General features: G+C 40.4%; 1 pseudogene; it reads left to right on the top strand.

The window, feature by feature from the left end:
- The first annotated feature begins 7,952 nt into the window (after nt 1–7,952).
- On the top strand, nt 7,953–8,795 carry LOC149179766 (putative galactinol--sucrose galactosyltransferase 2 pseudogene; annotated as a pseudogene).
- The last annotated feature ends 7,920 nt before the right edge of the window (nt 8,796–16,715 follow it).

Below are 16,715 nucleotides of genomic sequence, written 5' to 3'. Positions count from 1 at the left end.
TGTTGAAATGTTGCGCATGAATTTACAAGACCAAACGACATTTGTCTATAAGCGAACGTACCCCACTTGGTATAGAAAGTAGTTTTGAGTCTGTCAGGTTCTGCTACCAGAACTTGATTATATCCTGAGAAACTGTCAAGAAGAGAGAACATTTGTGCCCCAGGTACTGTTTGCAAAATGTGCTCCATAGATGGCATGGGGTAGTTGTCTTTGTCCAAGCCGTGGTTTACATTCCGAAAATCAATACACAAGCGGATTTCCCTGGACTTCTTACGTACAAGAACAAGGTTGGAGACCCATGTGGAATGACAAACTTTGTATATGATTCATGCATCCAACAACTTAGTAAGCTCTTTCTATATGAGGGGTTCAAGTGACGGATGTAATTTCCTCATCTTCTGTTGATATGGCTTGACCCCTTCTTTCATTGGGATGATATGTTGGATGATCCGCGTGTCATAAGTTTTCAGATAATCATACGTCCATGCGAACACATCTCGGTACTATTTGAACAAGTGGACAAAGGACTATCACTCTTGTTGTGTACAACACATACCAAGAATGACAAACTTCATATCTTGTTCTGTTCCCAGGTTTATCATTTCACGCCTCATGGTGGAACTGTGGGTCTTGTTGTTCCTTGGCCCCTGAAAATGTATTGCAAGTCATAAATCTTTTCCAATGTTGCCACACCTTTTGTGATAAGGTGGCCTTTCATGTTACTAGCTTCTACTTGTAGAGAGCGCTAATGCTCGTCATCATCTACCGCTGCATCTTTGAAGACGTCGGCGTTGGCCATGAAATGCAGTGTCTATTGATCATCATTAACCACGCGTAAGTTAGTTATGTTGTTCGGGATAGATGGTTTGTACAAAATTTCAATAGTAAATCTATCCCTAATGGGTGACATTCTCGAGGCTACATTTGCTAGTGCATTAGCATCTGCATTACGCATATGTGGTACAACAATGATATTAAATGATTGGAAGTTTGAGATTAGTCACCATACCTCTTGTTGGTAACTTTTGAGATGCAGTGATAAACAGTGAATGGTGTTATGTACCTTTTGTACCACTATCTCTGAATCACCTACCACTTTGAGCATGACCATGTTGAGGCTGATGGATTTTTGTAAGCCCAACATGAGTGCTTCATACTTTTCTACATTGTTCATGCACTCAAACTCCAAGTGACTTGAAACCAGATGCTTCCTGTTGTAAGGGTCGATCAGAACACACCCGGCTCCTAAGTCATCCTGTGTCTTTGATCCGTCAAAGTACATGGTCCACAACTCATTTGTACACGGACCGCTTGATGTGCTAGTACTACTGCTACTACTACTGCTGCTATTGGTACAATGTGTTTTACAAGTTTCATTACCATCAGTTGGACAAGGAAGTATTCCCAACTGCACATCTGGTGGGGTTGGAGCTGGCCGTGTCGGATAACACCCCAATTTTGTCTCAAGGAGGCATTTTCCAAACATGAGTTCTGCGAAGGCCAACGATTCATTCTCGCCATTAAGGGGAGTGACATTATGTTTCATGTACCTCTCGGATTCTACTTGGATTTGGTTGCACTTGCCCTTGTATGGAAGCCACATGTGAGACCAGTTTGTAGCAAAATATCCATCTAACTTGCTGGACCAGTCTCTACTGAGTAATAAACCATATGCTTCTGGTATGTCTACAACAACTATGTTGATGCACTGGTGGACTCGATTATCATGGGATAGTCAGATGATCACGTTTCGTAGTTCACTAATGGTTGGTACTGATGTTCGATCAAGTTGGATGATTCGTGCATATGTCTTGCTCCATTGTGTATTGATCTTCTTAGCAATGAAGAGTGGCATGACGTTGGTTGCCACGCCAAAATCAACCAAGCAGTTGTGAACATTGTAGTTAAAAAATTCAAATGAAAGTAGGAATGGAGGGCAATCTGAGTTTTCTTCTTCCATCCGAAGTGTATTGAGCATAGTGGAAAGTGATCTGGGAGGTGTGCTTGCTCCTTTGCTGGTAGAGGCTGCACTATTTGGTGCTGTCTATCCCAATGCGCGCAACATGATATCCCACTGACTCTGGATCTTAGCTAACTCAAACAAACTGATGTTTGCTCAAGTTTTCTTCATGTCATCAACATTGTTGTTGTCCAGAGGTGGTAGACTTACCGAGGTGTCTGGGGTAGAATAGGTGTTTGTGTTGTCTGGCAGAGTGTTTTGCAACTTGTTGTTCATGGATGCGCTTATGTCCGTTGTTGTCTTCCCGGATTTGCTTTGTGATTTCTACTTTGGGGCAGCCGGTGGATCGACCTTCCTTATCAACAGTCTGATCTTTTCTTGCATCTCCCTAAGTGTAGGGGGAGCCCCTTTACTCCTAAGATTGTAATGGTTAGTTTTCTTTTGGGGCTGCTTCTTGGTGTTCATCTTTGACATTGTTTGCAAGCACTAATACATGTTCACCACATGCCCATATCTTGATGGCTCATCAGGTGCAACCTCTTCGTGATCGTCAGTGTCTTCCGGCTGCTCCTGCATATTGCTTCCCACATTGAGTGTATGACTGTAGAAAGCACTTGTGACTCACTTCCAGTCCGAACAAGAGTTATCGAGGTGATTTTCTTTGTGGAAAGAATAGAACTTAGGATCTGCACACTATTCGAGCTGGAACACAGGCTTCTGCGCAGTTTTTGAAGCGAACTGACTAGTGCTTGATGAGCTACTTGCCTGTCTCTGCCTGGGTGGGTGACTGCTTGCAAATGTGTTTGTTTTATGTTGTTTGAGTTCAGACACTTCAGTGGTCAAGCTCTTGACAAGACGAGTGAGGGTCTCAATATCAGTTGCTTCCTTGTCTCTACCCTTGCTCGCCACTACTTGGGACTTCCTGCTCGCATCCTTAGAGTCCTTTGCTGATTCGTCATCCTTGATGACTCCAATTGCACGCAGGTCTTTCTCAATAGTGATAGCCTCTTCACAATTTTCCAGAAGTGTTGGTTTCGCAACTCGCTTGACAAATTACGTGACGTTGGTCAGCAATGCAGACGTGTAGTAATCAATGGTGATAGAGTCATGAGGTTTAGTGTCTACTGCGAATTTGTTCAATATACATGTAAAACTCTCACTAAAATCTTTCACTTTCTCTTTTCCTTCCATCTTAAGGCTTCCCAACTCTTTGAGTAGCATGGCTGGGGTCTTGTCATCAGCGAACTTCTCAAGGAACATGTGTTTGAATGCAACCCAGTTCTGTATAGAATTCGGTGGAAGGTTGTGATACCAAGCAGCTGTGCGACCATCCAAGGTACATGGGGGAATAATATACATGCTACATCTTCATGACATACTTCAAGGGTCTGCAGTTGTAGGTAGAAGTTGTCTAAATGGTCTTTTTCCATCACCATGTTGTCAGGGTCGAACTTGATGCTCATTCTCTCTGCTCGCTTCGGCATCTTGTGCAGAACAACTGGGAGAGTTAATGGTCCCTAAGTCATCCATTGAAGATTTGGGTTAGCCATCTCTTCTTCTTCCGCGTCCTCTTCCTCTCTTTCAAAATCTAATGGTTTCGGCTCTGAGTCTATTGGTTCGTCTCTACCTCCACCTCCTCCGATGCCTTCCCCTTCGCCTCCTATACCGGAGTTCGATTCCAAGATCACAAGAGTGTCTTGTTCGCCTTCCCGGAATATCAGAGGTTCCTCTCCATCTTCAATAGCTTCTTCCAAAACTTTAAGTGTGGTAAGGACTGCTTCTTCCACCGAAGATACAACAACTCGCGTGGGAGTCGCTTTTGACTTCCTAGATGTGTGTGGAAGATGATGTACGTCTAGGATTAGTTTGACTGCTTTCGCAAACTAGTAAGTAATGGGACGGATGAAGCGAAAGTGTTGATATGGAATCTAGTGTTCAATTGTGGGTGGTGAGGAGTAACCAACCACAGAGTCACGTGTAGGTGAGAGGGAGTGCGAGTTATTGCCTTGACCAGATGGTTGATGAATGAGTGTGAGGGTATATTCAGCCATATACAACATTCAGGGGATCACCCCGGTATGAAGTCCCAACTAGACCTCACACAGTTTGGTGTGGGAGTCCCATCAGGTATGATGGCTCGGTTGCCATTGTCTTAAGGATTTGCCTCAACTCTTGCTTGTCAGCACAGGAGATTGATCTGCTTTGCTTTGATAAGTGAGGTTCGTGTGCCTGGTGAATGCTAGTGTACTTGTGTCAATGGTTCTTTCATTGTAAGGGGAGAGGGTGAGAGTGAGTCCCAAGTTGGTTGCGTGAAGTCCCAAATCGGCTAGGAACACACAACACAATAGGACATGCACAACTTCCGAATGAGCAATCCACACGGATGTGGTAGTCACAACACACAAGGTAAGATAACATGTACAACACTCAATGGATGAGTCCGAGCAAGTGCAACAGTTGTTACATCAAGCTTTATGTGAAAGGTCTGTCTAATGTTCAGAGAAATAGCCACCACGGGCGAGACAACATTAACATCATATACAACACATTTCCATTAACAGATTATGTATTACAACAAGTGAAATAGTTCAAGTGTTCAACACAGGTTAAAGAAACATACATTACAAGTATTCAAGATTAGTCTTACAACAGTTACAATACATGTGTGAAAACGTGATGGCATGTTAGTAGGCTTATGAATTAAGCAAAATTTCCAAGACACATCATTACACCATACATCACTAACCCTGTGAGCAAGGCATTGGAGCCACTACTTACTCCTCAAAGAAAATATTACATAATCACTTGGCTATGTGGGAGGAGATGAGGTGCAAAATTCATTTTCATGTACAAATGAGGGGGTATTTATAGCCAAGGGTGAAAATGACCCTTGTGGTTGTTCGACTACACTCATGACTGTTTGACTTCCATGAATTTTTGACTTTGCATGAATCTTTGTACCACAAGTGGGTCTCTTGGACTTCCACATTACATTACATTGATTGACAACATATCCCATAGTAGAGATGTGGGAGGCATGACTCGACATGACAGTGCTGGTACATTCGTGCTGCTGTTGGAGTGCATGTCGAGCTACAATGCTGCTAGGTGATGGATGTCTTCATGGTGTAGCACAGCTTCACCTCCGCATGGAAAAGTGGGTGGAGTCTTCGATTGTCTTTGGTTCGCTTGATGATGCTTTAACACGTTGGTCCTTGCTTGCATGTTGGAAGGCTTGATAGGCTCATCTATTCGTGAAAGGTGCATGTTCGTCTGTTCATCCATTTGTGAGCACATTTTGCATGTTTGCTCGTCTGTCTGTCCATGAACACATCTTTGCATGATCATCCGTTCGCGAGCACATCTCTTCGCATGCATCGTTCGTTTGTCTATTGGTGAACCTGTCCTTCTACATCTGCTCCCTTCGTTCATCCCTTTCATTGTCGTGCCATGTTTTCTAGTGTACCTATGCCTACAGTCACTCATGACGAGGCATCATCAAATCCAAAAACCTCCTAGTCTACCATAACACATGATCATTTCAGATGTAGGTGATCGGGAGAGGCAACAAGGTTGTGAAGTGGGATGATGGCTCCGGGCACTGTTGATGAAAACTGCACAAGAGTCACTGAGTGATGAAGATGGGCAATCCAAGTCAACAATGACTGTCCACGAGGTCTGGTTGGTTGGAAGGCAAAATTGCACAAATTTTGGGAGGGACAGTCCGGGATGCAGAAAGGCAAGGTAGGAAAAATCTGCACAGTTTCCGAAACGAGCGGGCAGTAGGGATTGGAAAGCCAAATTTGCGCAATTTTCTAGAGGAACAGGTCGGGTTGCAAGGAGGATCAGCAGTGTTATCACTAAAAATTCTGTTGCTAAAATTTTTTATCCTAGCTTAAGGACAGGGTGTTTTCGCAGCGCATAAATTCGTTAGCAGTTTTGCAGCGCCATCTGTTTTAGTGATTTCGTAGCGAAAACATTGACCTTGCATTGGCTGCGCTACGAAATTGGGAAATGACAGATATTTAAGGGAACTTCTAGAAGCACTACACAAAGCTGCACATGTGACATTGGCAAGCTGCCTTCCAAATTGCCCAATTGCTCAAAGAGAAATCCAGATCCTTTGTTCCTCCCTGCACCGAAACAATAATTTGAGTGGATTGATTGTGTATAAAGCTGATAGTTAAATTGAAGTATACTTGTATTGGTTTAATGTTCTCATTAGCAGTTGCAGAACAGTGTCTATGGTTTAGTGGCTAATCTTCTGGGTAAATCAAATAAGAGTTTGTGCAGTCTTCAATAGTTTATTCCCTTCTGTTGGGTGATAATGATATAAGAGGGAAATCTCATATTAAAGAAGTGATTGGTGAAGAAGCAGATGCTTTCAGAGGAAGACTCATTCGTAGGCTTACATCTGTCATTGTGCACCATGTACCAACATTTTGGAGATTAGCTCTTTTGATATTCAATGGGAAGTTCGCTAAGGTAGGTTCAACAAATGGCGCTCCTGGTTCAGTGAAACATGAAGAGACTGCTAGACAAAACTCCTTTGAAGACGGCCTTGGTGACATAAAGGATTCAAATCATTCCTTGGAGGAAGTTGCTGGAATGGTACAGGACATTATATCTGTTTATGAAACTAAGGGAAAGCTGCGCATTTGATCATGAGGCACGAATGGATGCTCTATATTGCCATGTCCGTGAACTAGCATGGAGAACGCGCATAAACTGTTTGACAATATCAGCATTAGAATTTTCTCTTATGGAATGCAGTGATTAAAAGCCAAGTGTCAAGTGGTTTTTATAAGGATTTGATTGCCACAAGGCCGCCATGATTAGTGACACCGGGATAGAGATGTGGCACAAGGGCTGGAATTATGTTAGCTAGTGTCGTTAAAAGATGAGTGCGTATTGAATAAAAACAGAAGAAGGAGAAAAATCAGTCCGGATTAATATAAGCCGTGCCTGGAAAAATGAAAATACCAAGGGCGAGGGCACTGTGGATCATGGTAATAATAATTCAGTGCCTTCGTCTGGTTCTTTCCCCATGAATTCTCGTTTTTCTAACGCTGCAGCTAATTCGCCTGTGCCTAAACCAATTTCAAATGGTAAAAATTCCAGCGTTCCGCGGGTTTCGAACCAGGAACCTGTAGTGCACTGGATAATAAGAATTATAATATTCATTCAGCAGCTCGCAGCAGGGAGAGCGCTGAAAATGAGACTGAGAATGGTTTAGGAAATTGTAATTGGTGGGCGCAAAAATGCGAAGAATGTGCATGCAATCATGATGTTGGAGGGTAAAGCTCGCCAAAGCTTTGCAGAGGTGAAAAGGTCAGAAGATCCATACTCTGATTTCAAGTGTTCCATGGCTCAGATGATTCTTGAAAAGAATATCTATCAGCCCTCCGAATTGAGAGGGCTTCTGGAATGCTTCCTGTCCTTGAATTCTCCAGAGCACCATGGGATTATCATGGAGGCTTTCACGGAAGTTTGTGTCAATATTTCGTGTATTCTGTCGGAAGGAACTTGATGGATGGACTGCCATTGCCAAGCGCGGCAGTAATTGGTCATATGTATATTGTGGGTCATTGTATTTTTGGTTTTGTCAAAAGAGCATCAATGTCAGATTTGCATAATAGCGCTCGGAAGGAGGAGGTTCAGAGAATATCTCAGAATCCAACTTACAACAGCAAGGGTTTCATCTATGGTCGTTGCTTCAGAGGTGTGTTCTCCACAATTGGCTTAAAGTAAGCCCCCAAAAGGTTGCTGCATTTGGCTTGTCACTATTTGGGGTAGTCGTTGTTCGTGGCTCCCACGTCGAAGCTCCCATATCAAATAATCAAAGAACAGAGATGATGTTATGGAATTGTTTTATTTGTAAATCCTACTAGATAGCGGATTCATGACTCATCATAGTCTAATCTACCTCGAATTTGGAGTAAAATTATTAATGAAGGGTTTGATGTGTTCATCTATATTGAGTCTGCAGGTGATGGAAGCATTTGATGTTCGCATGCTCAAAGATCCCCCAGGGCTCAGACATGTTATGGAAGGAGCAAAGGAGCACCACAACGTGAAATATGTCTATGTGTGGCATGCCCTTGCTGGTTACTGGGGTGGGGTCAAACCAGCTGCAGCTGGAATGGAGTATTATGATTCCTCCCTCGCTTATCCTGTCCAGTGTCCTGGAATTTTGGGCAATCAACCAGATGTTGTTTTGAATAGTTTTTCAGTTTATGGATTAGGCCTTGTTCATTCGAAGAAGGTTTACAATTTCTGCAATGAGTTACACAGCTATTTGGCATCGGCTGGTGTTGATGGTATTAAAGTTGATGTTCAAAATATCATTGAAACTTTAGGTGATGGTCATGAGGGTCGTGTGTCTATTACAAGGCAATATCATCAGGCATTAGAAGCTTCAATTGTTCGCAATTTTCCTGATAATGGCTGTATTGTTCATATGTGCCACAATATTGACGGGCTTTACAGTGCGAAGCAAACAGCAGTTATAATTCAGGCATATATTTCCTCTGTTGCTTACAATACCTTGTTGCTGGGAGAATTCATACAACCAGATTGGGATATGTTTCATGACTTACATCCAGCAACTGAATACCATGGTGCTGCTCGAGTTGTCAGAGGCTGTGCAATTTATGTCAGTGAAATTGGAGCACTTTGCCAAATAGTGGTGACCGGAATATACTCTTTGAATGATTTCCTTTCTGCGCTAGTTATGATTTTTTCATTCAAATCCATATTACAGTTTCAGGTGAAGATGATTTTTGGAGTTGGAGAGGGCTATTTTGTATACAGTGAGCAATATATTAGTCTGTGATGGCCTTGAAGAGGATCATGATAATGTTAACAGAAATCTTCATATACACAGTTTGAAGAAGGAGCACGACATCGTCTTGCTATTGTGCACAGTAAGTCGAAGGCCTTAGCTGGGCTAAATGGTATGAGAATGGAAAACTCAAACAAACTGGAAAGCTGGACTATTCACCCTCTCCGACAAGGAAACCATTGCAAGCTACGAATGGAATATCACATTCATCTGTAGAACGGATGATAATCAGTGTAGAGGCTCAAGTGGAACAGATACATTGGTGGTTTTTATAGTGGAATGTTAACTGCTTGGATGAGGTTGAAATGTCCAACTTCATCAGCGCCAATATTGCAATTTGAAGACATTGTACCCTCTGTTATATTCTACAACCTTGTTTGAGGCTATTAACCATGCTCATTTATAGGTTGTTCTCATAACCTTGTCCAAAGCATCAATTAGGCATAGTGACTTTTTAAAGGCAGGGAAGTAGACTGTGTTTTTTTTTAAAATCACACAGCAGTTTCGTAGCGCGCTACGAAACTGCTGTAGGTGATGATTTTAAGCGCAGAGCAGCTATTGTGATACTGTGAGTGGGAGTTGAGGAAGAGAAACACCTGTCTATCAATACCACCTTCAGCACATCAGAAACATGGCAGCATTCCATACCTGGGATTATTAAAAGATTTGGGAACATGCTGCTACACTTTCGGAGAATGTTGGGAGACAGAGACCGTTAAAATAGAGCACATCTTTTGGTCAATTAATGAGCCATCAGTGCTTTCAAGCATCCAAAGTCAGCGTTCCTTGCATCTTTAGCTCAGCCATCTCAGCCTAACTGAAGGAGGACAGCTGTCAAGGATCCAAGAAGAATCAAGCATACGAGGAGAATGGAATTAGTGTTTTAGTTTGATTAGGATTTTGTGTAATTACAGCTCAGCATGTTTGTAATTAATGAATTAGTTAAATAGCATGTAGGAGTAATTAATAGGGCCTTCGAGCCCATTCTAGAGAGAGAGGAATAGATTCCTATAAAGGGATCAGATTAGGATGTAATAGGGGTTGGAGATTTTATACAAAAACAGAGTTTATTTGGGCCAATGTAAAGACTTATTACAGTAATAGTAAAACAGTGGTTGTTTCTTCTCAAGATTCTCAATGGATTATATTGTTCAAATGTGATAGTGTTTTATTTTCTTAATGTTCTTTTAATAGCCTTGTTATAGCACAATCACTCAGAATTCATATCTTATGCTCTGACTTCCTGTGTGTTTGGCAAGCTGTGGTTTTTGTGGAGTATGTTTGAACATTTAATGCAAAGAGCCTTGACTTCCATGAAATGACTGTGCTTTTGTTTACTAAAGGTGTGAGACTCCATAGCCCAATGAAGACTAGTTTGATATGTGTCCAACTAGTTTGATAACATTTTGGTGCATCTGCCGAGAGCCTGATGATTACTCATTCCCGAAATTTGAAGATTGGATTTCTGAAGGTAGCAGGAGTTCAAAATGATTTTCGAGGCTGCAAAACTACCTTGGCGACTCCATTGTTGAAGAATTCAAGGTTTATACATTCATGGTGATTCCACTGGAGTTATGAAGGACCCAGAAGCTGCCATTCTTAGTTCAAGGTATGCATGCATAGATTTCTCAGGAATTCATGGTTTCCCAAATCATTTTCCCAAGGATGCATATTTTCTAAGGAATGGTCCCAAATTTAATGGAGAAGATTTGAGTTTAACTCTGAAGCATATCACAGATTTCTGTCAATTTTCAGAGCTTCTTAGGGTTAAACATGAGGATGTTTGCATAAGGTTATTTTATGATTCACTTCAAGGGAAATGCAAACAATGGATTGAAAGTTTTCCTATCAAATCCGTTAAGTCATTTCAAGACTTATGGCTTATATTCTTGGAGGAATGGATAGATAGGTCAGAGTTGGTGACAGACTTCCCCTCAGTTAAAGGTTTCAAACAATGGAATGATGATCATAGTAAAGAAGAAACAAATGAATCTTTTTCTTTGTCATTATCCTCATATCTAAAATCTTTTGACTGCAAGGCAGAGGATAGGATGAGATTTTTGGATGAATTTGCTGAAGACCTTGAAAAAGAAATTGAAGGTTTAGAAGGACAAATTCAGGCATACAGTTTTCATGATCATGATCATTATTCTCAGAAGTTTTCTATGGCAGAACGCAAGGAGACTATGCTGGTTCCTTTCTCTTTCACGATTGAGGAACTGAACACTGTGGTTGAAGATCAGTTTGCACAGCTGGAAAGTTACAAGGAAAAACAAGCTGGTCATGTATTCTGGGATTCTGTAGCTGATTACATGGAAGAGTTTTACTCTCCAGTATTTCATTTTTTCAAAGAAGATCAGAGGCAAATTCAGTGGCAGCGGTCATCAGACTATCATATTAGCTCTGAACTCCGATGCGGTCAAAGGACTCAAATGTCAGATAAAATAGAGGATTGGCTACATTGGAAATTTCATATTGATTGAGCAGAAAGAAGTTGAAATTGTTAGGTAGGTAGGTAGATACAAATAAGCTCAAGGTCAACTGAGCATTTTTCAGTAGAAGTAGTTTTCTTTCTCCTACAGTCATGCTTGTCAAGCAAATTTCTGTTTGTCACAAATGGATAAAGCACTGGACCTGCGAGTTCTTAGTGCACCACAAGGGCACACTATCCCAAGTGGAGCCACCTGTAGGAGTAATTAATAGGGCCTTCGAGCCCATTCTAGAGAGAGAGGAATAGATTCCTATAAAGGGATCAGATTAGGATGTAATAGGGGTTGGAGATTTTATACAAAAACAGAGTTTATTTGGGCCAATGTAAAGACTTATTACAGTAATAGTAAAACAGTGGTTGTTTCTTCTCAAGATTCTCAATGGATTATATTGTTCAAATGTGATAGTGTTTTATTTTCTTAATGTTCTTTTAACAGCCTTGTTATAGCACAATCACTCAGAATTCATATCTTATGCTCTGACTTCCTGTGTGTTTGGCAAGCTGTGGTTTTTGTGGAGTATGTTTGAACATTTAATGCAAAGAGCCTTGACTTCCATGAAATGACTGTGCTTTTGTTTACTAAAGGTGTGAGACTCCATAGCCCAATGAAGACTGGTTTGATATGTGTCCAACCAGCTTTGTTTTCATGAATGTGTGAAGAGTTAGCCATCTGTTGTTGTGATTGATTTTTATCAAAAGTCTGTGAGAGAGCCCTCTCTGATCAAAGAGGCTAATCTTTGGTCTAAAGTCTGGTTGAAAGAGTTACATGAAATCTTGCTTGGCTGCAGCCCTTAGTACTAATTTTGTGATAACAAGCAGGAAGAAATTATGCAATTTTTGGGAGGAACTAGCCAGGAGCTTGGTAGTCAAAACTGCGCAATTCCTAGAGGGAACTGGCAGTTGGCTATTGGGTCACTAGCAGCAGAAACTGTACAATTCCCAAGGGGAACCAACAGTGTGTTGTTGGGAGCTTGGCAGTAGAAACTACGCAATTCCTGGAGTGAACTAGAAGTCTATAGCTAGGAGCCGCTAGTGAGAAAAACTTCACTGAGGCTGAATGACTGACCTACTTATCATCTTTGTGCAATTTTTGAGCTGAGCGAATTGCTGTCCAGTAGAAGGCCTGCTCATGAAAAATGTGCAATTTCTTGGATGAGCAGTCGGTCGACTGTCAGGAGCACTGACTGGGAAAAATGTGCAATTTTCTGAGGGAGACAAGGATGGACACATAGTGTCTTTCCAACTTGTCTGCGCAAATTTTGAGGGGAGTCAGTCTGAGGGTGGTTGTCGAGTCTGACTATTTGGTGGTCAACATTAAGGTTGATTAGATTTCTTGCGATCAGCGTAGCTTGGAAATACTTTCTTGGTGATTCTGTGCTATTCTGGGTGACAGTGGATCAAGTTGATGACGGGGTGATGGTTCGGCTGTCAGAGGGGAGTCTGGTCGTCAGAACTTCAATAAAATGACTAAGTGTGTGAACGATTGAAAGATGCATAAGTGATCATGTAAACAAACACTCACATGACTCGATGAAGAAAGGACCCAAAACATCCAGACACACATGATTAACATGACTGACCGACGGTACAAGTGATAAGCGTGACACTCATGATTGATCGTTGATCGACCGTGACGACTCTTGTTCGATAGTGAATGTGACTCCATGTGTGAGTGCGACAGATGCTTTCATAGTGAACAAAACAAGTACACACGAAGCAAAGACTTTGAACATAACCATAACATGGTCCCAAGCATGACTTAGACACCAACATGCAGAAACTTGGGTGAAATGAATAAGCAAGGTGATGCAGAGACTCCCACAGGATCACAAAGTGAACCTAAGGGTTTGTAGTCATCAAGAAAAACTCCCAAGGGAGGCTCTAAAATTAGGTGCAGGCCAAAATTTTGGAGGGTGGTTGTAGCCGCTACAACAAGTTCCTAAGATGTTCCTCCTTTTTTTGACTGAACACAAGAATATCATGAAGATATACAATCACAGACTCTCGTATGAACTCTTTAAGTACTTCATTCATGAGTCTCATGAATGTACTAGGAACATTAGTCAAACTAAAGGCATGACTAACCATTCATACAGTCCATCATTAGTTTTGAAGATTGTTTTTCACTCATATCCTTCCCTCATCCTAATTTGATGATACCCATTCTTTAAACCAAATTTTGAAAAATAATTGGAACCACTTAGACAATTCATCTAATCATCCATATATGGAAAAGGAAATCTATACCTGACAATGTTCGTATTGATGGCTATGGTTCTGGTACACATTCTCCACTCTCCACCATTATTTTGGCTCAAAGATGTGGGTATAACACATGGGCTTAAACTTTATCTAACCAATCCTTTCTCCAACAATTTTCCCACTTGTTTTCATATTTCCTCATTCTCTTCTAGTGTCATTATGTAAGTTGCTTTGTTTGGAAAAATTGCTCTAGGAATCAAATCTATATCATGACTTATGCTTCAGATTGGAGGAAATTCATTTGGTAAGTTATCTACTACAATATCAACATATTCATTCAACAAATTCTAAACTTCTATTGGTAAATCATCTAAATCTGTATTGGTTAAAATAACTCTAGGTTTTCCAATCAAAGCAACGTTTACCTCTTCTTCCTAAATATGGTTCAAAAACTCCTTTCCCCTAACAAACAACACTTTAGGATCAATCTGCTCTGTAACTTGTTCATGTTTCAAGGGTATGAGGGTGTGCTTCTTACCATCTTTCTCAAAAGTGTAAGTATTATTTATGCCATCATAACTTACAATTTTGTCACATTGCCAAGGTCTTCCAAGTAGAACATGACAAATGTCTATGGGTATTATCACACAACACTTGATATTTGTACCCTCTGATTTGGAACTCTACCCTGCTTTTTTTCATTCACTAGCACTTGGTGGTCTTTCTGCAATCAAGAAAAATTATACAGAGTAAGATGTGGCATCCTTTTCAGCTCCAACTTGTCCACCAATTTTGTAGAAACTAAATTATCAGTGTTATTATTATCAATGATTTATTTACAACACTTACCTTTGTCCTTAAATATTGTACGAACAAGTTCCTTCTCTAAGGTGGCTTGCCCATTTCCTTATTTAGATTCAACAATATCATTTTTGTCAAGGGAGCTTCTCTTGTCTCCAAGACTTCGACATGTGCTTCATCTTCTTTGGTTTCATTTCCTTCTTTCACATCTTCTACATTCCTCTATTTCGAAGGATTTCCTGAGAAATCCCATGACTTATGTCCTAACTTACCACATGTGTAGCACTAAACTTGATGATATTTTCCTCTACCTCTTCTTCTTGAAGGAAATCTTCTACCTTGAAAATCATTGGTTCTAGTTGTTTGTTCTTGGTGCCCAAAACTACTAGCTTCAGTATATTTATTTCCCCTTTGTTGTTCTCTCCCTTTGGACATACCTCTACCTTTGCCTTGGCTCTTTCTTACCAAATTTTAATGCCACTTAGTACACATCCTCAATAGATCTCATTGATAATAGACTTAACTCATCTCGTATATCAAATCTCAACCCATTAATATACTGAGCAACTCTCTCAAGGGTGTCCTCTATATGGCTTTCCTTGATATTTACCTCGTAGAACTCTTCTGTGCACTCTTTAGTTGTTATTAATTTTTGTCTCAAATTCTACATTTTCTTGAACAAAATCGACTCATAATCCTTTGGTAGAAATTTATCTTTTAACTTGGTCACCATCTGGTTCTAGCTCTAAATCCTAGCTTAGTTCTTGTTGAGAAATGTAACTAGTTTCGGTCTTCATAATTGTTGTACTCATTTCAATATGTATCCTATGTAACAAACAAGAGAAGAAAAGGAAAAGTTATTATTATTAAAGCACGGGTTGCATGCTCTTTATTGATGGTCTTCTAGGTAAAAACATGCTCCTTGTCCTTTTAGAGTTTGTTAGGTCTTAGGATTTATTGTCATGAGTCAAAGAAGTCAACAGCATGTTTATAAGACCCTTCCAGGAAAAGTGTAATAAAAAATGTAATTTATTTTGGGTCTATAAAGTCTTGGAAACTCCAAAAGTACAAGTCAGCCTTGAGAGTTACAAGTCAACCTAAAGGAGGGAATTCGATCCCTTGGAAAGGTTATATAAAGAAGCAGTTCGACCTCATTTATCACTCACTCACTCACAAGTTCGATATCACACGAATAAGTTTGATCTATAGCTAGGAGACGCAGAAAAGGAGAGAAAAAGTATTGGAGGCAAATAAGGAAAGAAAAATATTTGTTTTTGGTCTTTATCTCTCTCACACATGTGAAATATAGGGTTTCTTGTGCTACAGAAGGAGGCCAAAGTTGTAGGTCTAAGTTGCAGTAGGAAGAATTGCAGTATCTTGTAGCTAGAAGAGAGAATACTCTATCTAGACCTCGTTGACCTTGGGAAAAGATGTCTTCCTCTAGGAAGGTCTTAGGAGGAGGCTGAATTAGGGTTTCTGAGGAAGCTACAAGGTCGAAATTGTAGGGTCAAAATTGTAGGACGAGTTGCAGTATCGAAGCTAGCAGGTTGAGTTACAATACTGAAGATGGTTGGTGCAAAATCAAGGAAAGGCTTGTTGGAGGGTTGACTTGGTACTTGGAGAAGGACATGGTCTAGAATTTGGGTCTTTGAGTCTCAATTGAAGCTGATTATATAAGAAGAGAAGAGTTTACCGAGTTTTCCCCTTAGAGGGGTTTTTCCATGGCTGAGAGGCTAATTTCTATGTCCTTTGTTATTGTTTCATTCTTGATATTTGTTTGATGAAAATATTTAACTAAAGTACAAAATAATGTTAAATAATTTCATAAGAAAATATTAAGGTTAAGGAAAATAAGAATCAATAAGTTGTCACTTTACATTTTCCAACATGGTATCATAACTAAGGTGAACAAGGAAGGCATCTGGAAGGACAATAAAAATAATTGTTTGTCAAGGGGAAGGAAAAATGAAACTCTCAAGGAAGGCTCGAAGAAGAAGATCAATTGATCTAGGGTTTCTTCATTTAAGGGAAACCAAGACTACGTCAAGATCCTAACAAAGGAAATACTTGAAGACTTCGAGAAGGGCGTTGATGACTCTTAAGCAAAAGGCATCCTTGAAGGAAGTAGCAAGGATCTTGAAGGCATAAAGAAGGTTGGAGACATCATCATGGATAATCTAGATTATCAAGTACCATATTATCACATCATGCCTGAATCTACAAGTCATATGGGTTCTTTCTACAAGGAGAGAAATAAGCTCATAGGAGCATCAAACTATCTAACATGGAAGAAAAGGATTGACCTAATACTCACAGAACAAGATGTAATGGAGTATGTTACCGGGGAAATTACTGAACCTAGCAAAGATAAGACACAAGAACTAGCAAAGTACAAGAAAGGGGAAGTAAGGGCTCAA

The sequence above is a fragment of the Pinus tabuliformis genome, chromosome 3_2, assembly GCF_031772625.1.
Source record: "Pinus tabuliformis cultivar Carrire ecotype Pingquan chromosome 3_2, CPIR1, whole genome shotgun sequence".
NCBI classification, from domain to species: Eukaryota; Viridiplantae; Streptophyta; class Pinopsida; order Pinales; family Pinaceae; genus Pinus; species Pinus tabuliformis.
This window is presented reverse-complemented; position numbering and strand designations above follow the sequence as displayed.